At 39.0% G+C, this 25231-nt stretch overlaps 1 long non-coding RNA gene across 3 annotated transcripts; it reads left to right on the forward strand.

Moving 5' to 3' along the window:
- The first annotated feature begins 764 nt into the window (after nucleotides 1-764).
- Nucleotides 765-15785, forward strand: LOC121072454. Of its 3 annotated transcripts, XR_005821227.1 has the most exons (7): nucleotides 765-865; nucleotides 9320-9371; nucleotides 10451-10571; nucleotides 11787-11906; nucleotides 13276-13410; nucleotides 13534-14070; nucleotides 15292-15785. It is a non-coding gene; the product is annotated as an uncharacterized LOC121072454 (long non-coding RNA). The 3 variants fall into 3 exon arrangements; XR_005821225.1 differs by having other exon boundaries at nucleotides 13276-14070; XR_005821226.1 differs by lacking the exon at nucleotides 13534-14070 and having other exon boundaries at nucleotides 13276-13496.
- The last annotated feature ends 9446 nt before the right edge of the window (nucleotides 15786-25231 follow it).

Raw genomic sequence — 25231 nt, forward strand, 5'->3', positions numbered from 1 at the left:
AGCTGCAGTGGTTGAATACCCCCGATAAGCGTGCAGACATTACATTTTTCTTTGTCTATGCAATGCCTTCTATCCATGAATCAGAACAAAGAGAGGCTTTATATATCATTTTCTCTCTCTATTTTCTGGAAGCACAAAGATTGTGCTGCATTTATCATGAGGGCTGACAGAAAGCATATGGATATAGGTATTCCTTGTTGCAGGCAAACGTATTCTGCTGACAGAACCCAAGAAAAATCACCAGGCTGCTCCAATTTTTCATACTAGCTGCACTGGGCGTTTAATGACACAATCGTAGCAATTTGGTTCTATTACACAGAATAGAGAAAGATGTTTAATTTCATAATGTTTGGAATGGCTGCTTATTTATTTTTAACATCACAGGGACAGGCTGGAAACCCTTTTCCTCATCAGGTCTAGCCTAAAACTCAGAAAAATAGCAGATGCTCTACAGTGTAAAAGTAGTCCAAACAATTGCTTGGTTCCTTGTATCTAGTGCTCTAAAATGCCAGGGCCTATCACAAATAGGCTAGGGAGACCAGATACAGAATTGCATAAAAACAGCAATGATGAGCATCAGATCAGTTCTTATTGAGGGTTGGGTGTGATGCTGGCTGAAAATGAGCAGGCATCTCTAGGCTGGCATTCTGGTTGTGTTTGCTAAAAGCTGTTTTTATCTTCCACTCTCTAGGTAATTTTTATTTTTATTTTTATTTTTATTTTTATTTTTATTTTTATTTTTATTTTTTTTTCCCCAATGCTGGTAATCATAAGCATTTGTGTCAGATAACTTCCATAAACTCTCAACATACCTGGAACTTGGATTAAATTTCCACAAAGCACATGCACTGTTGAAATAAATGAGGTTAGTTGATCTCAGATCATCCCCTTACCTGTCTGTGTTCTACCTCTGTAGTATTTTTCATTCTCAAATGTATCGATAATTAAGTCTGGTATACTTTAACTATATCCTTACTCTGAAAATACTTTACAAGAAGACTTGTGTTCTCATCTCTTTGCTACTGATGTCAATAGCAGAAGCACTAAGGGGTTAAATATCTAAGAAAGCAAAATATCTTAATAATTCAATTTTGTGTTAATTCAAAATTGGCATTAGCTCCATGGGTACAGGGATATGAGGAACCTGGCTGTCCGAGATACGTCCCTGTATAAGACCAAGTGATACTGTAAACTATTCTAGACTGATATTAATTTCATCCTAAGCCTTTCTTAGTAGAAGTTTGAACAAGCATTTTCTTTCTCATTGAAAATACTGTCTGATCATCTCTGAAAACACTCTGTACCAGAGAGTAAGCCAATGAGTGAAGAGCAATTTTCCTGCAATCCCAGTACATTATCTGTTCCTCTGGTAGAACTGAAAAGAACAGGTAACATGTAACTATACTGCTGCAAAACTGCAAAAGAAACCTTGGCAATACTTACTCTTATGTTAGTGGTTCTTATTGGTGCAGGAAACCATTCAGGAATGTCAGAAATATTAGTAGCAAGAAAATAAGAACATTCTAGTTCTTCTACATCTTCTGCCTTTCATTCCATCTTGAAATGTTTGGGTGTGTTTTTTTCTCCATTTTTCGGTGCTTTTTCTTTGTGAAAATTTTATTCAGTCTGGAGAAAGAAAGAAAATAAATTATAGAAAGCTGTTGAGATAGTATGTCAAGTGCATTGTAAAGTGACAATCTCTAACACAAGATGAAAGTCTCTAATATGATATAAAAGCCTCAAGTATGTTATGCCATCTGCATCATACTTGCAAACATTTATCTTATTGGTCCTTGACTTTCAAAAGCATCCTGGAACTGAGTTCAAAACATCCTTTCTCCGTCTTTCCTTGTTGTTTTCCATTGAACAGTGAAATTTTTCGGTATTTTATATATTCGGGATAGCTGATATTCTGAAAGCTCTGGGAGTCTAGAGATATGAACCCTTTCCTTGGGCTCCTTCATGCTATACCTGGGATGGTTACTATACCATAGATAATGCAGTCATTAACCTGTATATGATTAAGGATACAATGACAGTAAGAATTTTGAAAGCACAAGCAATTTCACATTATGAAGCTCAAGCATCTCAAGTTGTTTAGGCTGTGGACTTTATAGCAGCCAGTCTGTGAAATAATCCTTCAAACATGCTAGCACCATCTGTAATTAAAAAAATGTTAAAAACATTTTGTAGTCGGCAGCGTGGTAATGTTGTGAGTGTAATTGGGTCAACAACAGTAACTCAACAGGAGTTACTATGAGAAATAAAAATGATGGCATTATCCAAGCCTGCCCATTTTTATTGACGTGATGATGGCTTCTTAGAACACAGTGAGGAGACCTCAAAGGTTAGTGCTCTAGCTTGTGATATTTTTTTACCCCTTGTGTTTTCTTCTGCATATGTTTTAAAAACATTGATTGAAAGCATAATCATGTTAGTAACTGCAGTACCGTAGACTTAGTGATTATTTCTGGATTTTGCCTGCTTAAATTTGAGAAAGTTGTTATTTTTTTTAATATGATCTGAACGCACTAATGCAAATCGTGCACGGGATTGCCATATATGTTCTGTTTTTTTGTTGTTGGTGGTGGGTTTTTTTGATACAAATTGCTATTTATTTTAACATGAAGGTTTTGGACTGGTTTAATTGCCTGTAGTAGATGATGATGATATCATAGGACCACCTGTTTATAATACATGAAAATTTTAGTGCTCTTTCACTCTAGCTTGTACCAACTTTATAAAATACTATAACACCTAATTTTAATGCTCTTATGTAATAAAAACTTTAAACTGGGCAACAACAATATCTCAAACAATTGTTTTTCTCATATGTGTACTAGTTTTAAAAACTATGAGCTTTAGGAAAAACTATTTTACTAAAATATGTGGTTGAAAAAACATTGAAAAATCTTTGCTTTTAGAGGTGACACTTTAATACCACCACAGTATAAATTCTGTCACTCAGTTTGTGTGCAAAACCCAGAATGAAGTAAAAATTATACAATATCCAAGAAACACTTACCTGGATTCACAGTGATTGTTGACAGCTCACGTTGGTATTTTAATTTTAGAGACTGTATTTCAATCTTTGGAAATATTAAAAACACAGAGCAGTTGACACTGATAATTCTATTTCTTTGGCTTAAACAGATCATTTTCTATGATGATCTATCATTCTATGATGATTTTCCTCCATCTCCCAAACTATTTCCAGCTCGGTAAAGCTCATGTGAGTGATTGTGTCTAATACAGTAATGTAGGAACATAAAGTTGCAACATTTTTTTTTGTTGAGGTTTTTGTCTAACAGTCTATATATTATTGTCTGATCGTTGCCCCAGGCAGCATTTTTTCCTTTTTTACATTATTAATCTTTCCTTAAAAATATTATGAAATGTCAACTTTGAAGGTATAGAAGACAAATATTAGATTGGAAACTTAAATACTTGTAAGATGAAGTGTTATGTGAGAAGTTTTGATTAATCGTCAAATTCTGGAGAGGCAATTTTTTTCAGTGTGGGTGAATTGTTTTTAGTAGCACCACTGGAGTAGATTTACACACTGATTTAAAGGATGATCACTACTAAAATGTCTGATGCAAGAAGTAGTTGTTAGTTATTAGTGGTAAGAGGCAAATTTACTTTTTATTTGTTTAAACACAATGATGATCTTTAAATATACAGTCAGGGTATTTGTTTCGATCTCAAATAAAGAATTCCTACATTCCTAATGGATAACTTCTATAATGTGTGGTGTTTGTATCAAGTCAAAGATCATTGTCTTGTTGGGGCTAAAAAAAAAAAAAGAACCATAAAAACGTGCAGAAAAAGATAACTCTTGCCCCAAAGAGCTCACAGTTTAAAATATCTGAACTTTATGGAGTATGCTTAACATTGTATAAACAGAAGATAACATGAAGATAATGTATGGCTTAGAGTGCCATACAGTTTAAGAACCCTTCTCAATGTGATTGCAATGAAATCAAAAGCTTTCCTTTAAAGGTAAGTCTCTGCAATGCAAACTTTGAAGTCCATCTACTCTTTAATGAAATCTTATCCCAGTATGTTACCATTTAAAAAACTGCCCCAAAGTGGAAAATAATTTACACCTGAATCCACCAAAAAGTCAGTAAATTGATGCCTGTGTAAATCACTGTGTATAATCTGAGTTTTATATTTGCATAATGACTTAGTGGTGCATATTTGCTATGTAAATGTGGAGTGTGTAGAGGTGGTGTTAGCTCCAGGGAGAAACATTTTTGCTGTACTTGTCAATTGGTGTTCCTCTATCCAAATATTTTTTTAATAGAAATGTTACTTGTAAAATCTACCTGATGGGAAACAAAGGTAAATAACCTTAATACAGGAATCGTATCCTACAAACTTTGCATTCTGGCTTAGGCATAATTGTAAGGGGGATATTAAAGTACTATAGGAGAAATTAAAAGGAGATTTGGAGTTTAATACCAATTAAAACATTAATTATTGATTGGGGAAAACCTCAGTGTGTGTTTATGAAAAGAGATGCTACACGAATAGAAATTTAGGGAAAAAATAAGGCTATGTCTTTAAACTGACAGCCTTTCAATTGGTAAAACAAAAATAAGATTAATTACACAAGGAAATGCAGTTTGTATCGCAATATCACAAGCTATACTGCATAAATTTGTGTCCTGAGGGACTGCTAAATAAGAACTTCTGTAGCTCATCATTTGGAAGTTACAGAAGAGCAAAAACAACAATAACAATGCCTGCGTGTATTTGTAGCTTTGCTCTGAGTGTGACCCATGTATGTGCCACTGCTGAGAGAAACACAGTGCAATGGCCTTATGCCCTATGATTACAGCAATGGAGGGAATACCAAGACTAGAGAAAAAGTATTTAGTTTAAAATATTGTTGCTAGATTAAATGGATATAAATTGGCCATGAACAACTTCAAAGTTGATACCAGGAGGAAGTTTCTGATTACCCCTAGAGTAAATTTATTTCAAAAATAAGAGTCCTGCACATACCTGTGATATCAATCTTGTGGTTTTTGTTTGTTTGTTTGTTTGTTTTGTTTACTGTAGCTTTGTTTGCAGTGCTTTCTTCTTGTATTATGTCTCAGGCCTGGTCCAGTGGCCCAGGTACTGCTTTTGAGGATAGAGGATTTTACTACAGGTATTTGGAAGGCTGCACCTTGTTGTGTCAACCCCGTACTTTGTTTTGTAGCTTCTTTGGGCATGAAACCTGTACCTGTGTGTGTGTATGTCTTGCACAAGGATGTCTGGAGGAAATTCACCGGCAGCAATGAGATGAGACAAGAAAGGCAAGGGTCGCATCACAGCTCAGGAGCGAGGAGATGGACAGACAGGCCAAAGGGAGGTGGTCTGGTCCGGGAGGCCTGCACACCACTGAGAACATTTTACATCCAAGTGGCGATTAACTCTTTCAGGTGTTTGTTACTGAGGTTGTTCTTCAGTACTGGATGTGGGGGTTTCTGGGACCTCTTAATAACCATGTGACTTCCATTGTGACTGTTGCTGGTTGGTGTGGCGGAGTTGTCCAGCTGAACAATGCTGGACTTTCTGGTCATGTAGCTGTATTGATGGATTGACTCAAACTAAACTGATAGCAATGGTATTTGCATGCCTTAGTACCGAAACTCCTGTAGCTGCTGTATGTCATGACAAATCTTTTCTGCTGGCCTGAATTTGCATTTTTCTTAAGTCTTTTTTTTTTTTTTTCTCTCCAAACTTCTAGCAGAATTAATAGTCTAGAGGCATGTGGTCTTGCAGTAGACTTTAGTTGTCTTTGAAGAATATAGACCAAGTTCCATACAGGGGAAATGAAAGAGCTGAAGATTACCTTCAGCTGCCCATGATTAAGTTTTGCCCATAATGTGTTTTCTCTGTCTCTGCAGGCCTCTTATCAGCCCATGTTTGTACCGAGCAATGTACAAACACCCCTTTTGTACATAGCCAGCTATATTTCTCCCAAATTAACTGATTTATTTATTCAGCAGCATCTAGATTTAGATGCTTTTTCCTTAGCATCTTTTGGTGTTGTCATGAGCTTTGATATGCATTCCCAGTAATTTGTAATTACTTCTGTCATGCATGCATTTATCAGGTGCCTTGCATTTTAGTGAAATAGGGAAATTTAAAGGAGCACTGAGAATCACCAGTTTATTTGAAATGAATCAGGTATATTGTTTTCATGAGAGTCCAACCAATCTGTTCATCATGGAAGTATCTCCCTTGGACAGCGACAGCACCGCTTCCCAAGCAAAACGCGGCAGCGGTGCAGCTCATGCCCCTGAACTACCTTTAAATGAGCTTGCTAGAAAGAGAAATCAGAGGCACCTGCCTGCCCTGTGAAAACACCTCTGGGATCTTATTTTTCTGCAGATGAAGGTGATTTATGTACTTTGTAGAATGAAAAATGTACTGGACATGCTAAGTGTAATGTTATTCATCAGTGAATCTGCAGGTAAAGCATTGCTGCCCTACTGTAGGGCCGACCTCCAAGCCCCATGGCTGCATCTGAGAGCGAAGCTGTCATGAACGCTTTCAGGCAATTTCATTTTCATGGAGCCGCTAGAAATTACACTCTCTGATTCATCACGGGGAATACAAATACTACAATTACACAATTATCTGGCAATTTAAAAATTAAGCTTTTTAAATTTCAAGGAATTATACCCATAAGACCCATTTAATCAGGCATGGCAATAGGAACCCCCCTAGGCTTTTGCCTCGTGTTAGCTCTGCTCGCTGTAGCGTGTGCTTTGTTTTATGCTAGGGTCACATCTCTGCTGCCCTTCCAGTCAGATCAAGATTATTATTGGCTGTGAATTGTTCTAATCAGTATCATTCTGAAAAAAATGATGTGCCTAAATGGTGCGTAGACTGATCATCCACTGAGTATAACTTTGTATGTTGCTTCTGCAAACATGTTTGAACAACTGATCAGTGACTAGTGGTAGACCGTGTACAGACTTACCTCCTTCTCATTCTGCAAAGACTTCTGTCTCATTTTTGATGCCCAGAGACAAGTTTAAATTACATTTTGAACTTGAAAAATGCAGTTTGAGAAATACTGACTGGGATCTATAGTCTAACTCATGCAAATACCACAGTTCTTATTTAATTGCAACCAATTTGCTCTTCATTTTTTTCCCCCATTGTTTTTATGCGTTCATATTACAGGTTTTTATGAAGTGCTCCCATACCAGTTTCCTCCTATAAATCTAATGGTACCATAAAAAAATAACCTCTGCCTTTTTCAGACATTAAAGCCATTAGTTCTGTGTTGCTCTCCTATTAGAGATATGATTGTTTTTGAAGTCAGGTTGAGGAAAGGAAACTGCTCCTGCTACCTAGCTGCTGAAGCACCTTCTGAACCTGAAACTGAGAATTCAAAGGCACGTTTTCCTTCAGGTATACGCCAGATTACACACGGGTTATGTGTGCAGCAATATGAGGAGATATGATGAACCAAAATTAATTTTTTCTACACTTCTCATTTGGCCTAAACAATGCCAAAGTGACTAAGTACTGAACCAAATTACGAAGTATCTGTCATGTCAGATCCAAGATACAGCTTTGGCATGGAAGCCAAAGATTTTCCTTGAACTATGAGCATGTAAATGGCATGCAACTGTAAGGGGCATAGCGTTAGATGAAGAACAAGGCACAAACTGCAGTCTGCAGGGTGATTAAATTTGACTGGTCATAAGGTATCTCTGTGTGCCTCATTTTTTACCTTTTAAAAAGAATGTGGAGGAAAATCAAACCTTTTAGATCACTCTTTGTTCAGATCAGTTCAGAATATCTTGCTGTAGCTCTGTCAGATGTCATGCACTCGGTGAACCACTTTGCGAAATGCTGCACCCCGTCTCTTGTAAGTCCGATGAGATCATAAAATGTTGCTGCTGGTTTGATCCTTTGATGGGCTTAGATTTGCAGTAAAGCTTTCAAAATATTTTGCACTTTATGTAAAATGGATGTGTTTATCAGGAGATTACAGAGGAACATCCTGCTGGGTCATGACATGTTGTGTTTTGCTAACTTAAAAAGATGACTTATTGGTACATACAATTTACTGCTAATTTCAGGCAGAGAGGTTTTGAACTATAGGAATAGTTCCAACAGACAAAGCCTTTTTCTTTGCAAAAAGCCAGTGCACTTGTATTAGATTTTATTAAGGCATCTAAATTCTACTGTTAAGCAGGAATATTTTTCTAAACTGGTCAATAGGTGGTACTGGAGCAAAGTGTAAGATGCTACGTGTAATGATAGTAACTTGTGTAGCAAGATCATCTGAACATGGGAAAATAATATGTTTTGACTCCTCTGGCAGATCCTGCTGCAAACTGTTAAAGGACAGTGGCACAGAAAATGTATAAATTTCCTAGGGTGGATTTAGATGATGATAAAACTAAACAAAACTGCAGGCAATTCAGAGCAAACTGTCTCCTAATCTTTTTCCCATTAGGTCTTTGTGGGCTGCTTTTGTGCAATGCTGCTGAAGTTTTAATTGACCGGAGGGGAAAAAAGCTTACTTGGTGGTGACAACATCCCCTTGTGGGACCACTGCAGCTGGACCCCAGGCTCCTTTCCAGCTGTTGTCATGGAGAAAGTCTCACATCACTGTTTTATCCTAGTGCTTCTCCCTTCATAGGAAAGGAGATGCAGCTCAAGGGTATTTAGGGTGGAGCATCATCTCCTTGGTCCAGGCTTGCTCTTCTAGTGCACATTTTGTTATTATTATTATTATTATTATTATTATTATTTAATTCACTGTTTTTTAAAAGGGATTTGCATTATGTGCAGAGAGGCCTGAAGTATTATAATCAAAGAAGGCTGTCTTAGTGATCTCAGGTGCTTGTGATTATTTAGAAAAAACAAGTTACGTCTGGTGCTGTTCTCAATGTGCTGAGTTGAGGCATTTCACACATTAACTAGTAGGAGGAAGGTGCCTGAATTCACTGACCTCTCGTTCTCCTACTTGCATCCAAACTGCCCATCCTCAGTTTGGACACAAACCAGATTAAACAGTCTGTGATCGCCTTGGAATTAGAGGAATCTGCATTTTGGCAGGCTTTGCTTATCAAACAGGAGTCACTGTAGATGTACCATTCAGTTCCTAGATTGCTGAGCCAGAAGCTTGCCCCTGCATGCACCTTGAGCTGTTCCACTGGAAGAAGACAGTGAAATTTTCAGTGGTCCCACCCTCTCTCCTGCCACCCCCACCTGGGGAGCTTTGACATAGAAATCCTCGTATCATGGATGGTTCATGACCTTATATGTCAACTGAACCTTTTCCTGTGAACAGGTTCACCGAAACGAGGGTCACGCTGATCTTCAACTTGAGAGCATTTTCTAATGTAAGTAATGACTGTATTGATGTAACCTTTTTGACTAAAAGAAAGGCTCAGTGCTGTTGTGTAAGCAAGCCTAGCATCTCTTCCTCACTTTGCATCCCAGCTCACGTTTAATAATGTCATAAATCACAAGAAGTTAGTGTTTTTCTACAAATATTTTGCCTTTATGACATATCATGTTTGTTGGACCATGGTAAATGTATTCCACTAGAGAAAGCAAGTGTGCATGCAATTTAAAATTCTGGAATATTAGAGTCACCATTAATAAAAATATGATGAAACTGTCTTGGCAGAAATTACTTTCCAACTTGATATGAAGTAGTGAGAATAAGGAGTTATTTGATACATCCAAACTGATGTAATCACTTGTTTCTTGCACAGAATGGTTATATGCAAGCTGACTTGCAAGTTATCAGTCTACCTAACACTAGGGTCTGAATTTCTGTAATATTTTCTTTTGCGCACCATTGGATCACATGTTGTGCACAGGTAGGACCTATCAGAGTTGCAACCCAGAGTCCATGGGTGAGCTAGGTACCAAACCTTGTTTTGCTAAGGCTCAGGCACCTCTGCACAAAACAGCATTACCTGTTATCACAAGCCAATGGCAGGGGCTGCAGCCTCTCTGTCGTACGTTTTGCCACATTAATGCAAGAAAATGCAGGTTTCAGCAGTTGTTTGAAAACCCCTGCCTAAACACACTAGTATTTAATAACAGGACTTTGGGATCTATGTACTGGACTATCTCATTAGCAAACGTAGCTTCTTTCCTCGCTCTTGAATCATCTACGGACCATTATCTGTTTTTCCAAATTGGATTGTTTTTCGTAACTGTTTGTTAAATCATTATCCCACAAAAATTGCAGCCTATGGGTGCATCTCCAAGAGGAATTCTATCAGAATTCACTAGCTCCAATCCAAGACACAGCAATCTTTCCCTTGCCTTCATTGACTACCTTTAGATTTTTTAATAAGAGTCTAGTGAATGATGAAGAGTAAGTGTTCTTGTACATGCCTTAATATACTTTTTGTCATGTAAACAGAGCTATTTGTAAAAGCTGAAGCACCTCAAACATTTACAGGAACATGTAAAAACACTGAAGAACAGACACCAGGCTATAAATACCGATGAAGCACTCAGCAAATGTGTTTGTGAAGACATCACCTCATTGTTCATTCAGTATTGAATTTCCCCATCACTTGGTAAGTGCTACTAGCATCAAATAGTAAAGTACCATGACAAAAGCAAGATGCAGATGGCTGGCTGTTTAAGTCATTGCTTGATCTGAATGCCAATGGAATTGGATTTGATAATGCTCAGGGAGTGAAAGGTGTTGTATCCAACACCCCCCCGCCCCCTCGCCTGCCTTGTTCATCCAGTAGTACTTTACAGCACAGGTCAGGCTGTCGTCCCAGGTCATGTAATGACTGAAGCATTACATGTAATAGTAAGTGGTAAAAATCTAAAGGCTGGACTGTGTCTTTTGCTGTCATATTGATGTAGCTCAATTGGTTTCAATGGGACTACCTAGGAGAGCAGCATCCTCTTAATTCGAGGAATCAATTCTGCACATTACAACACGGGGAATGATTAGAAGAGCTCTATGGATATTTTGATATAATGGCAGATATTCTCCTGTTAAAAATCAAAGGCATTTCACAGAGATCAAAAGAACACTTGAAACTGTAGTTCAGTTGAACGTGTCATTCTTTTCCCCGTATTTCTGCTTTTGGACGATATTCTCTTTTATTTTGACAAGGTGGCTAGTATCTTCCTCCATGGATCTTCTAAATTCACAGGCCTATTAGCTAACACAAATCAGAGTCTGACCCTCAGCTGCCCAGTGGGAGCTCTGCTTTCACCCAGTTCTGTTTAACCCTTTCACACAACTAGCCGCTGAGGTAGCTTTTTCCTCACACCTGTCACATGCACTCATGCAAGGTTTTCCTTGTTAACAGAGCAACATTAGACAGGAAATAGAAAAGAAATAATGATGTTGTGGTGACAGCATCTTCAATGCCACGTGCTTGAGTGATGCTTGGATTTTAAGCAGATTAATGATGTCAGTCTGCATTTCTCCATCTAACATTCAGTTCTGAGCCAAATAATGATCAAACTCCTTTGAAAAGTGTATCTCTGAGTAATGTTATGAAAAAAATCATTAAGTATATTTTAGTATTGATTTTTGTGTGTGTTTTTGCTGTTTTATCACTTTGCTAAAGAAGCATAGTAATTGTATTACCCAGATTCCTATCATATTTATGAGATCTACGGGTGACTGGATCTCTGCCAACCTTATGAAACTGATCTAGGGAAAAAAAATGAGGCGGATATTGTCCAATGTGTGTTTCTTAAACCGCCAAAATCTGTAGTTGCCTGTAAACTTTCTTGGCTCTTGAAACTTATCTTTTCCACAGCTGCCAGGACACATATGATGAAACAGATGCACAAAATGAGGAAGGACTTGGCATAAACAAGCGAAGTGTACTGCTCCGTCATGGACAAATAAACACCGGATTTTCTAGAACTGTGTGACTGTGAGTAAAAACAGCACTAGACTGTCAATTCCTGACTGTATGTGGGAGAACAGTTGATGCTGTGATAGTGTGCACTGTCCAGATATTGTTTAGGTCATGACAGTGAAAGGAAATGTTATGCTTTCCTGGCAGAATTGTATTCTTTTAGACTTGTTGACAATTTCTTGCTTTATTTAAGTAAATAAGATGAACCATAAAGCTACTCCAGAAACCTTGAACATGCTGACAGTTCACGTTAAATCAATTTTAGTAGAGTTAAAAATAAAAATTATTAAACTGAATATTTTTGCTCCTAAGAAGAATAAAGCTGGTTAAAAAAAATACATGTATGCTGATGCTGCATTTACATACAAGTGCCTGGGATAAACCTCTAATGTAAAATGAATTCCCCTTTATCTGCTTTTAGTGACCAGAGGATAGTACATTGACACTGCTGGGGAGGTTTGCCGCTCTGTTGCTCACACTGGGCTCCTATGATTTGTGTGTAGCTTTCAGGGAGAGTCGACACGCCTTATTTCATGTGAGCAGCATCTAAAAATCCAGATGCTGTAGAAATGTGACTGTGCATGGCCAGTGAGGATGCTCCTTAGGAGGAGCAAGAACCAGAGTCTGTGGGGCGCTCGCATCCTGCCAGTGGCACTGAAAGCTGGCAGCAGCCACAAGCAGCAGCGAGCATGCCGAGCCCTCCCGCGCTGTTTGCGTGCGAAGCAGGCGAAGCTGTTCCTCCTGCTCCGCACCCGGAGTGGAGAGGCCTCTGTTGATAACTAAAGTGTATGGTTTTGAGTATGTATTAAGCCTGGTCAAAATTAAGGAATTCCCCGAGCCAATATTTGCAATCTGTATAGATGGTGAGCCAAATTCTGCCTGGATGCTTAAAAGCTGTTGTGTAGTCCTGCATTTCTTGTGGGACTACATGCCGTTCCCCACGTCCCTTTCTGTCTCTGATCAGAGATTGAGATTCGGTCGTACAATTGAAACGGCGATGATTTGATTTAAGGCATACCGGCCATAAATGAGATTAGACAGTTTGTAATGCTTCCCATGTTCATTACGGCTTCTGTCATCACGATAATAGATACATGTTGTAGCATTTTCTCTTCCTATTACAAACTTTCACATAAAGATGAAGCATCAGTATTTTAATGCCTGCTTTTTTTCAGTCATAGCACCATGGTATATTTGCTTGATCTTTTGAGTTTCTGATGCTTATTTTTCTTTTGGTTCATTAATCCTGTTTTTTCTGTACAGATTAATTATTAATTAAGATGCTATTAACTATCAGACCATTCAGAAATAGAACATCAGAAAGATGAATACAGAACAGCCTTCTGTTAAATTTCTGTCTCCCTCTCTGTCTTCCCTCACTTAGGTGGAAATAATTTTGCATCAAGTAGAACAGCCTGAACCTATGTTAGAAAGAGCAGTAAGGAGAGTCAGCATCCTAGGAATAAGGAATTGTCTTCTGGAGTCTGGAAGAATTGAGTTCAAACGAACATCTCTAAAGGTTCCCATGTGCCAGACAGAGATCAGCAGTAACACGGACTGACTGTTTCATATCACTAAACAGCACAGAGTGTGTCATTTGGCCAGGTGAGGATATACAGTGACAGACCTTTTTTCCTTTCAGGTGTTGTTGTAGGCTCAAAAATGGTCAGCAATAAAATAGAGGAAAAATCAGTGAATCACCAAGTCCCACAGATGTAATGGGTAACCTTCTGAGAAAGAAGAAAAATATATTCCAAAGTGATGATTTTATTCAATTAAAAGCATAGCTGAAAGCAAGCTGAATCTGCTAAACACATCGGATATAGATTACATTGCAAAAACGTACGAGTGAAGAGCCATGAATTGCACTGCCACTTATGAAAATATTCATCATCTCAGGCTGGTGCCAGAATATGTGGAATAGAGCACGTTATTTCTGGTTTGCTTCTGCTGTCAAATTGGTGACAAGACCATTATCTCTAAGATTCTGTTGGAATAAGGACTGGGTATAACTTGATTAACCAAGATGGATACTGATAGCTAGGATAAAGTTCTTAAGAAGAAACTGACCCTGAGAATCACAAAGGACAATAGATAATATTTGATGCAAGCTTGTGCAGAATGGAGTAGAAAACAGAGTGGAATAGCATCATTTAGGAACAGAGGCAGAGAAGCCCAGGTATGTTGTTATATGATTTACAAGTATTCACAGCCATAGGGACTAAAAAACCAAAAGTCTGCATATTCTTACGCTAGTAACTGTTTCCCTTCTCTGTGCCTTTTTGCCTTATGCTTGTCCTGGTTTTGGCTGGGATAGTGTTAATTTTATTCTTAGCAGCTGGTACAGTACTGTGCATTGGATTTTTGATGAAAATAATGCTGATAACACACTGATGTTTTAGTTGTTGCAGAGCAGTGCTTCCACAGAGCCAAGGACATGTCTGCTCCCTGTGCTGCCCTGCCAGCGAGGAGGCTGGGGGTGCACCAGGAGCTGGGTGGGGACACAGCCAGGACAACTGGCCCCAGGATGTACCATACCCCAGGGCATCATGCTGAACAATAAAACCGGGGGGAGTTGGCCATGGGGGTTGCTGTTTGCTCAGAGACTGTCTGGCATCAGTTGTCTGGTGGCAAGCAGTTGCATTGTGCATCACTTGCTTTTTTAATTTTATTCCTCTTATTATTGTTATTATTTACTCAGTAAACTGTCCTTATCTCAGCCCACAAGTCCTCACACTTTTACCTTTTTTTTCTAGTCTCTCCTCCATCCCCCTGGGTAGCAAGCCAGAAGCTGCTGAAATAGGAAAAAACAAGCCAAAACACCCAAGTGTTGCACAACACAGTTGCTTACCACCAGCCAGTTGATGCCCAGCCAGTCCCTGAGCAATGGCAGCCCCCCTAGCAAACTCCTCCCGGTTTTATCACTGGGCATGACGCCATGTGGTACAGGACATCCCTTCGGTCAGCTGTCCCAGCTGTGAAAAGTTTTAATGTGAGCACAGCTTTGTACCAACTAAAACAGAACAGCAAAATATTTAAAAGCGAAAGGGAGTATTTCAGCTAAATAGAGTTTGGTAGTACTAGAAAATTAAAAAATAACTCAGGAACATAATAACTTGGTATTAATGTGCATAGCACTTTCACCAATGTGGTGTCAGGATGCAAGCCTAGTTCCTGCTAGCAATTACACCCCTGAAGAATGTCTTTGACTTGCCTTGAACCATGGGTGGTCAGAAGAATGGGTATGTCTTTACCTAACTGCTCTGTCAGGAAGAGGCAATTTAGTCAGTAGGCAGGGACATAGCCATAACATAATTAAATAGAATAAAGCCTACCTGCCTAGTCTCACATTAACATTCTGTCTAATGTTTTTGTTTGTTGTTGTTTGTTTTTCCCACAGCTCCTTGTGCATGTAATTGTGGATGAGTTTCTACTGAGTAGGAAGGCAGAAGGGTGCATGTGTGCAGTGTAGGCATAACTCATGTCCATAACCATATCTGGCTTGAGTCCTGCTCATACCTAGCCTTGGAGAGGACCTGAGGAGCTGACCTGAGTAAAAGGGATGTGTCAGAAAAAAGAAAAAAAAATTTAAACTATTAATGAATAAACCAGAAAGAAGAAAATGTGGGCAGTCTTTGGTTACTTGAAGTTTTGGAGTGCTTTTTGTAGCCTGGAAGGACATATGTTATAAATAACTGGCACACCAAGAAGAAAAATTAAGGGGGGGGGGGGGGTGGAATGTTAAGTGTTTTGACATTTCAATGCCTGAAGACTCTGCTGTGGATAGCTCTTCAAGAGAGATAATAAACTTGAATTTTGCTAATGAAATAAAACAAAATGTAATAAAGGATATGAGTATTGCAGCCCTTCCTGTGTGTAAGTTAACTTGGAGAATAAACCGTTTTTGCTTTGGATGCCTAGCAAATGTATGCACTTCAATCATCTAGAAACGCTAAATTCTTATTGCTGACCCTTCCACTGGAATTAAGTGCTGACAGGAACTGTTGGTGTGTGTGTGTCTGGGTGGCAGAGTTTCTTCACTCATGGGTGTATTTTTAGACCATGCTAACTATAGAGCGTGTACACTGTATACATAACACATCACCTATATACTGGCACACTAAAGTATATAATACAGTCCAACTACAGCCTGCATAGCATGTAGTACATCACCTATATACACGGTGCATATAGAACAGTAACCATACAGAGTGTACGTTCCATGAAGGCAGGAGCGTGTGTAGAATATGTAGAGAGGAAAGGAAGGAATGAGGGAGGGAAGAACAGACAGACTTTAATCGTCAAAGATAGAGGAATTGTGTTTGTAGCAGTAAACCACCATCCTCATTCCTCTGAAATCACCGTAAATCCAATCCCATTAGGCAGATCACAAGCTACCCAAGTAAAGCAGTGACAGCAATACTGGCTTTATGTGGAAATTGTTAGCTTACACACAAACAACCATTTATACAGCCATCTTTGTAATAAAGACATCTTTCCCTTGAAAATATGAAGAGAAATGTTTATGTATGTGCTATCCCTGTGTATCTCCAGTAACTTGGTTTTGATGTTGAGGAGTCACTCACCATGTAGTCACCTTTTTTGACGATATTCTTGTGTTAACTGGGCAAAATAATGCAGCGTGCAATGGTGATAGGTCTGCTATGGATGAATGGCATAAAAACAACAGAAGACAAAGCTTGTTATCTGTACTTATAGGTGTACTTGCAACTTGCTGAAGTTTCCAGATGATACAAGTGCCTGAGTGTCTGGTTGCACCTCCTAGACACTGAGCACACAGAGGAAAAAAAAAAAAAAATCATCCTGCCCTTTGGCTACAACTTTGGTTACTGCCATGACATTCACACTTAGGTCTTAAGGTCACATTGCAAGCACCCCATGTGTTCTGGACCTCTGTCTGAGGAAGGATCAGGGAAGAACTTTTGACTGCAGCCCTAAAGGATGAGTATGGACACTTAAAATGAGTATGAACAAGGTACTCACCTAAGCAGCCTCTGTACAAATAGATCACGCTGGATGAGACGAAGTCTCTCCACTATCCCGCTGCTTTCACCCCTTTCCCATCCATCCGGAGGCCTGCAGAGAAAGGTAGCAGACTTACCCTTTGGAATGTTACCTCTTGCTTTAGCTTCCTGGCAAAACCAGACGGCAAGCTTTCCAAGGTCACACAACAGTTTGCCTCCCTGGAAACTAGCCATTTTCCTGCTCTGTGCAGCCACCTTTGATTAACCCAAGAGGTCCCAGACAAGCAGCGTGCAGAGGAGTTACAGCAGGCATGGAGGTGGGGAGGGTGTCACCGTGTTCTTAACTACACTTGTTCACCAAGTGGCTGGATATGGCCTGGCCTGTGGCAATTTGTCATGTTGTATGTGATTACTCAGCTAAAGATATAAATTCCTGTAAGCCTTAAAATGTGGTCACAAAAATGATAAAGTAGCAGAGAAAATAAGATTTACAAGACACACCTAAGGTGTAAATATGACTAAAATAACCCAAACACATACATAGTCAAATGCTGCCTTGCTCCACTTGCTTTAAATTCCCATACAGTGAAAAGGCTGATTTACCATTCATTCTCAAAGCTGTATGAAAACTCACAACATTGTGTTGTTTGATTGGAATCACTGAAATTCTAACGTTATAACTGTTCAGGATTGCTTTGAATTTGAATCAACACTTTTGTTTGTTTTAGCATTGTCTTCCCTGTGGACACAAGTTTTGCACTGGGAAGTTTTGCATACATATTTGCATATGTATAGCCAAGCCTGAGGTTTTTGCATGAGGTCAAGATTTGTTGCAGCCAGTGCATGCCCAGTCTATAAAATAAAGCTCAGGCTTTTGAAGCTGATACAAGGGGAAAAACTGACCAGTCATGAGACATCCTGCTATGTCAGCCAAATTCAGCAGCCTTGCTGAGTGAAAAATTCAAGACTTCACCACCCTGAAGCTGCTTCTGAATACCTTCAGGTGTGGTTGCCACCCTCCTAATGTGCGTAACACACCCAGAGCGTCCTTACAGACAGTTGTTCCCTAGCCCTTTCGTGCCCAAATACTGTAGGTTTAAAAAAAAAAAAAACAACCTATTAAGTATTTTTAGAGCTCGTCTACATCATTTTGACAGAACTAGGTTAGAGAGCAGTAATAAGTGTGGCTACATCAGCAGCCGTTGGCAGGATGGTGTAGAAAGAGAGAGACAGAGAGAGAGAGAGAGAGAGAGAGAGACAAAGCATTCAGGCATGGAGGACATGAGCGACAGCTTCCTACCCTGCATTGACCACTGCAGCATTGGCCACTAAATGCACAGGCTCGGAGTTGTGACCATCCTGTGCAATTCCTACTGAGGCGCTCAGCTTATCACCGTTAGGGTAATCTATTGCTACAAGGGCTGGAAATATATCGCTTTATTACAGATTTTAGCCATATGCACAATTTTTACCTGACTCCTGAGCCATCACCGGCAATGTAACAGTGGAGCAGCAGCTGGTAAAATTAACACTGACAACAGGGAGGAAAAACCAAGGAAAAGCTTATGTAGATATATTTATCTTGTAGAGCTGCTCTGTGTTCCAGCTCTGGGATCCGTTGATATTGGGCGTTGTGATGCTGGCTCTAAATAACAATATTGCTGTGCTAACTGAACATGCCTCGGCGTTGCTCTTGAAGTCTTGCTATTGTAGGCTTGTTTGCAATACTGCGGTGCCTGCAGTGTCTGCTTTCAACAGTTCTGCTAATTAATCCCTAAAAGTCCACAAACACACACACAAAAGAAAGTGTAAATAAGTCAATTAATTCCCACCACATCACTCCTATTCGTTTTCACATTTTACCTGTTGCAAAGCTCTCATCAAGGAATGCGACAAGTTATTTCACGTATGCAGTAACATGTTCTGAATGCGTACCAAACTAAAGTTACTGTTCCGTATATCGATGTTTCATAAATATTCATGCATCTCAGTAATATATTGGGACTGCAAATTAATTAGGAAAGGTAGCATGCAGTTACATTCAAGTGATAATCATAACAACTACTTGAAAAGTATTCGTTATGTCTCACGCTAAAGAGGAGGTTGTCTTTACATATTTAAACCAAATGTTAACTTTAAAAGTTAAATATTTCAACTTTGCCACAGACTACCTAGTCATTTGTAGAATGTGCCCTTTTAAGTGGCATGAGACGACACCATCTAGCATCCGTGGGCTTCTTCCCTCTCGGTAAACCAGGGCAATACAGAGTAGCTTACATCACCATGAGACAAGTACGTGTTCAAGAGGAGGAAAAAAAAAAAAAAAAAAAAAAGAATACTGATGCTTTGCTATCAATTATTCTCAATGCTTAGAGGATGCTAGTTTGTTTAATGTGCCATTAGACAATATAATTCTGTTCATATTGATAGATCCAAGCAAACAGCAGAGCAGAAGAGTTTTTCCTGCAGCCCAATGACTGCTAGGTTGTAATACATCTGACTGGGTCACTTCCCCCAGGAAAATTAGAAGTTTTTGGGGCAGTGTCTCTGCAATCAAAAATGCCAAGCCAAGATCATTAACAATGCAAAGACCAGATGATGCTAGAATGTCTGCTTTCATTCACTTGCTTAGCAATTTATTCATAGAGATACACACAGAGGCTTAATTAGGGTTACCTAGAGGAGCTTGCCAAATTCACAAATGACTATTTGATACGAATTCCTTTATTAGCTCAGTTGTTGCATCTCCTGTGATTTTATTTCAAATATTTTCATTAAGTCGATCGATAGTAGCTTAATTCTTTCAGTTGACATTGCTGTGAAAATTACAACACTAACAGATGGCCTCAAAACTGATCGCATGCACATAGAAGAAACATAATAATGTGAACGCTGATTCTGGGTGCTTGGAAGAGTGTATTCTTTCAGGAGAAACAGAATTAAGGTCTTCCTTATTAAGCCATGCTTCACTGAATAACTGATTGTGTCAAGCCTGCACCTCTCTCTCTCTTTCTTTTCTAGGCTTTCTGATGGTGATGTGCTGATCTGCTCATTATTTCCAGCTGCTTAGGGCTACTTGACATTTTGTAGACAATGCCAAAGATGCCTCTACCTTGAGACTTGGACTAGGCTGGCACTGAGTAGAAAAATATCAGTTGCAAAGGCTGCTTACACATACTCACTTTTCAAAGCAATGGTCTCTAAATGTTAAATATGTTAGCAACTCGGCTCCCCATACCAAATATCTTGGGGCCTGCAGGTTTCAGTAAGTCTAGTCTGCACATGCCCTAGCTCTTGGATAATGGCAGGTGTGCACTCAGAGAGCATCATTCAAGTTTAGGCTGAAAGAAAATGGCAGGTGCTTTCGAAAACACACAGCAAAACCATGGCAAACCAGGAACATTGGCAGGCTACTTCAAAAGCCCTCTCCTGATATCAGCCGGTACGCTGACATCTATATTATTCCATTGTCCTGGTTTCAGCTAGGACAGAGTTAATTTTCCTCCTAGTAGCTGGTAGGGTGCTATGTTTTGGATTAGGATGAGAAGAGCGCTGATAACATGCTGATGTTTTAATTGTTGTAGAGCAGTGCTTACACCAAGCCAAGGACTTTTCAGCTTCTCGCTCTGTCCTGCTAGCAAGCAGGCTAGGGATGCAGCAGGAGCTGGAAGGGGACAGACCCAGGACAGCTGACCCAAACTGGCCAAAGGGGTATTCCATACCATCTGACGTCATGCTGAACAATATATAGGGGTGGCTAGCCGGGGTGGGGGGGGGCAGCTGCTCGGGGATAGGCTGGGCATCAGTCAACGGGTGGTGAGCAATTGCATTGTGCATCACTTGTTTCGTACACATTATTATTATTAATACTATTATTATTATTATTGTTGTTGTTGTTGTTGTTTGTTGTTGTTATTGTTATTATTTTCCTGTCTTAATAAACTGTCTTTATCTCAACTCACAGGCTTCACTTTCCCGTTTCCCTCCCCCATCCCAGAGAGGGAGGGGGGAGGGTGAGCGAACGGCTGTGTGGTGTTTGGCTGCCAGCCGGGCTAAACCACAACATCCATATATTGAATAACTATATTCTATAGTTATTCTGTAACACATAGAAAAATAGCTGGACAAAATGCAAGCTGCAAGAGTTTCTGAACTTTTCCTAAGAGATGTTATGCAGGCTCAGCTACGAAACTAGATCACGCATGCAGACTCACTGGTGTGTTCAAAATACCAGGTCGAGGAAGAGATGACTGCTGAAGGCTGGCAGTTGGTAGAAAAAGAGACATCTTGCTTTCACTGCTGCTAGGAAGCAAAGCTTTTGTTAGAGGCTTGGCATGGATCAATATGAAATCTATAGGACTAAAACACAATGCAAAGCACAGCATTTGAATGACTAGTCACTGCAGCGAGTGGAGAATCATCTAGACCATTTGGTCTGTCTATTTATTCCACTCTCACCCTGAGAAGTGTGGATAAATACATGGTCTTCAGCATATAAATCACCTCTATGGCCTTCGTTAGTCCAAAATGGATTTAACTACTTCTTTCTTTATCTTTTCTGGAAATATATCATTTTATCTTTTCATATTCTTTCACTGAAGATATTGCTTAGGAACCTTTTATCTGGGGATTGTCCAATCCTGAGGCACAACAGCAGTAAATGAAAGATGCTCCCTCCCATAGCAACTAAATTCCACAGATTACCATATTGGTAATTTTTATTAGCATTTAAGTATTAAATTAACCACTAGAGTATGAGCCTAATAGACAAATCACATTAATGAGCACATACGCTGGCAAGATGTCAATGAAAGTTCAACTAAATTACTTTGCTTATTCATAGCTCCAGAAATTAGGGGCATAATTAATCCTCTGTCATAGTTCCTAGACTGCAAATATCAATAATGATTACAACAATATTTTACAGTAGGCTACAAATATATTTTTATGAAATTTTATATTTTTATTTTTTTTCCCTGGGAAACAACAGAACAGGCTTCCAATAAAGTCTTGTATTATGGTAGATTTTCCTATAATCTGTTCCCAGTACTACATAGATATTTAGAAATATAAAAGGTAAGCTTTCAAGAACTATCACCATCACTTTATCTGTGAATTTTTAAAGTTACTCTGTTCTTTCCTTTTACCTTTGCATGTTTCCAATCGATTAGTGAACAACGCAGATTAAAAATGCATGGTCACTATTCTTAGAATTAGTAGCATCTTATTCTAAAACACTATGCAAAACAGCTGGTTGTATGGAGGGGAACGCTTCCCATGTCAGCAGGCACCTTGGAAGCTATGTGTTACCTAGTTACGGCCTTTAACTTGTATTGGAGCTACTTGTTCTATAAGCTACTACCAAATATGAGATGAGCTTCAGATCCAGATCTCTGACAACTCTCTTGGTAAACTGGCTCGAGGCTAGGAAGTTCTATGCATTTTGGAAGAACAACTTTTTGATTAGTGGTCTGTGAGGTCACACGCCATCAGGATGTCTCCTGAGAGGAAAGTTGAGGGCATTCGCTTGTTAAGACTTTTTATATTGGTAGAGGAAAATGGGAATAAATTATATTAGATAAAATGAAATCAGAGATATCACTGCAGTATAACTACAATACCCCAGATAGCAGTAAGTAGCTTCTTTGCCAATTAATTATTTCAAGACAACATTAACTTTTGCGAACACTAAAAATGCCTGTCGCCATAGCATGCAAATGTGAAACTCGCAGACAGCTCTGAAAGGAACACTAAAATAGCCAGACTGTTACCGTTCCCCTCATAATAAAGCAATGTCTCTTTATCCCTCTTATTTTTTCAAGTCTCATTTCTTTTCCTCATGCCAAATGACAGCTCCATAAAATAAATAAATAGAAATAATAATACTTGAACTGCTGCGCTGAAGTGTGTCTTCCAGTTTGATCGTCTTCATTTTTATTAAAGATAGAATAAAAAGTTGACTATTTCTGGGTACATTCATTTTCTTTAATGAAAGAAGGGACAAAAATATGAATGGTTTGCAGATTAGAAATTCAAATCCAAACATATAAAAGTAATCCATCAACATTACTGTGTTGTGTTCATCCACAGTCTAAAATGAGTACGGAGGAAATTATAAAAGCCCAGGAATTTTAACAAAGGATTTAAGGACTGGGCATATAAGAGCAGAGGTAGGACCTTGGACCAGCTTCTTTAAAAAACACTGAAAAAAATCAAACACAAAAGAACTGTATAATATAAAAACTGACATGCTGAAATTTTAGAGAGACAAAGACAAAAAATAGTTGCTCATGATAAAACAGCTCACAAGGGAAATTAAAAATAAATAAAACCATCCTGGAAGTCTGAAGTGCCAGTTTCATATAGTAATCACTATAGTAATCAAAAGGGGGAAGACAAATTGGAGAATACAGATTAAAAAAAAAAAAAAAAAAAAAAACATATGAAAAAAAAATCTTAAATATTTAACTTTGAATAGACACTCACAATACCTGGACTTATGCACCACCAGACTTTTCCAAAGATTTTCGGATGTTCCGCACACAAAAGACCTAAATGGTATTGTTGCTTTATCATATATTAATTCTAACTTGATCCAAGGGACTTAAGGAACCACTGATCTGTCTGACTCTTAGGTAATGTAAGATAGCGATTATTCTACTTTATATCAGCGGCTTATACCGATTTGGCACGGGAGTTTAAAAGACATGTTCAAACATCTCCTTTTCTACATATTAACTCTTCACAAAGCAAGTACTTCTTTTTTCTTGAAGAAGCTAAAGCTACAAGCAGGAGCTGAATACATTCCTGGTAAATGTATCATCTTTACAGATGTAAATCATCTTTACAGATGTACTTTACACCTCAAGCTGTACTCAAAATACACCTTTGGGTTTTAGTAAAGGGTTGGTATGCAAACTGTGATATCGCAAAGCTTTGAAAATCGTGCAAAAGATTGGCTTCAGTCACGTCTCTCCTAGGTTTTGATAAATGCCTAGCAAAAGTTCAGAATTAGCGCCTAGTTACAAGTGAAAGATCTACTGCCTTGCTCTCATGTTCCAGTCTTAACAGCGTTTTAACCTGCTGAAGCTGGAGCTCAGCTGGATCCTTCCTTAACCGTGGAGATGACGACTAAGCTTTCATCAACACGAGAATGGGGTCACTCGCTGCATTTCCTCTGCACCATGTTCTCAGTACATTGAACGCATTGACTGAACACTCTGAAATAAAAGACAAAATGATTGATTGCGTTAGCTGTCACACTTAATGGGACGTCCTTGCAATAGCAACAGCTTTACTTCTACTGACCTGTCCTGCCTTACTCTTCTCCTTATAAAAATAGCTAATCAGTTATACCCAACAACCACTTCTGTTGACTGAGAATGATTTTAAGTCTCTAGTACAGGTGCTTTTACCCTTGTGTTCACAGCTTTCACTGTTTTCATAAGAGTGTGTCCTAGCCCTCATGATGGCTGGAAAGAATCATGCAAATGGCATCTGAGCACCTAATTTGCTGAGTGGTTAAAAAAAAAAAAAAAAAAACAGACACAGGAAACAACCAAACAAAACTGATGGTAAGTTAACAAGTGATATATCCATCTGTATTTTTTCATTTAGGTTATTTGAAGATAACAGTTCTGCCACCCAGGAAGCAGGTGGGACCTCTTCAGAGGGGCATGGGGACAGGAACAGTAGGCTTCACGTTACAGCTGTTCTTTATTCACAAACATCTTTAGCCAAAGCAGAGAGCAGCAAAACCTTGAAATTATAAGTGCATTAATGAGGATATAATTACTATTAGCTTGCCTTGAATCCAAATATGAGCATACCAGTGTGGGAATAAAAATGTTGTTTTTGCAGAGTTACATTGTTTAAAGGTAAGGAATGGGGTATTGAGATATGCTTGCAGTGATAAGAAAACTTAGCAGGCGACCTCGTAAAATGCAGACAACCAGACTCCTTAGAAAAATTAGGTAAAAATCACGGTGTTAAGTCAAGTCAGATAAGTGAAGAAACATTACCACTTCAAACAGTAAAAAAGTCAAAAGAAATTTGAAATTTAACAGGCCGGCAACTGAAGGCCAGGCATTGTCTGTGAAGCATCAGATAGATTCCCCACTCAGTGGGGAAACAGGGGAGGGTCCTGTCATCAAAAAGTATATAAACTGTGTTTTGGAACCAGTAGGTGCGCTCCTGCTTGTGGGACACCCGCCATTGCAATCGCGAATAAATTACTACTTCACTGAGATCCTCGCCTGAGCCTAAGTTATTGGCTAGGGAGTGTGTCTCACACCAGCAACAGCACATACATGTTTTGCAACACTGTGACAACATACCCAAACACAATCCACAAGC

Source organism: Cygnus olor, chromosome 6 (assembly GCF_009769625.2).
Source record: "Cygnus olor isolate bCygOlo1 chromosome 6, bCygOlo1.pri.v2, whole genome shotgun sequence".
In the NCBI taxonomy this organism is placed as follows: Eukaryota; Metazoa; Chordata; class Aves; order Anseriformes; family Anatidae; genus Cygnus; species Cygnus olor.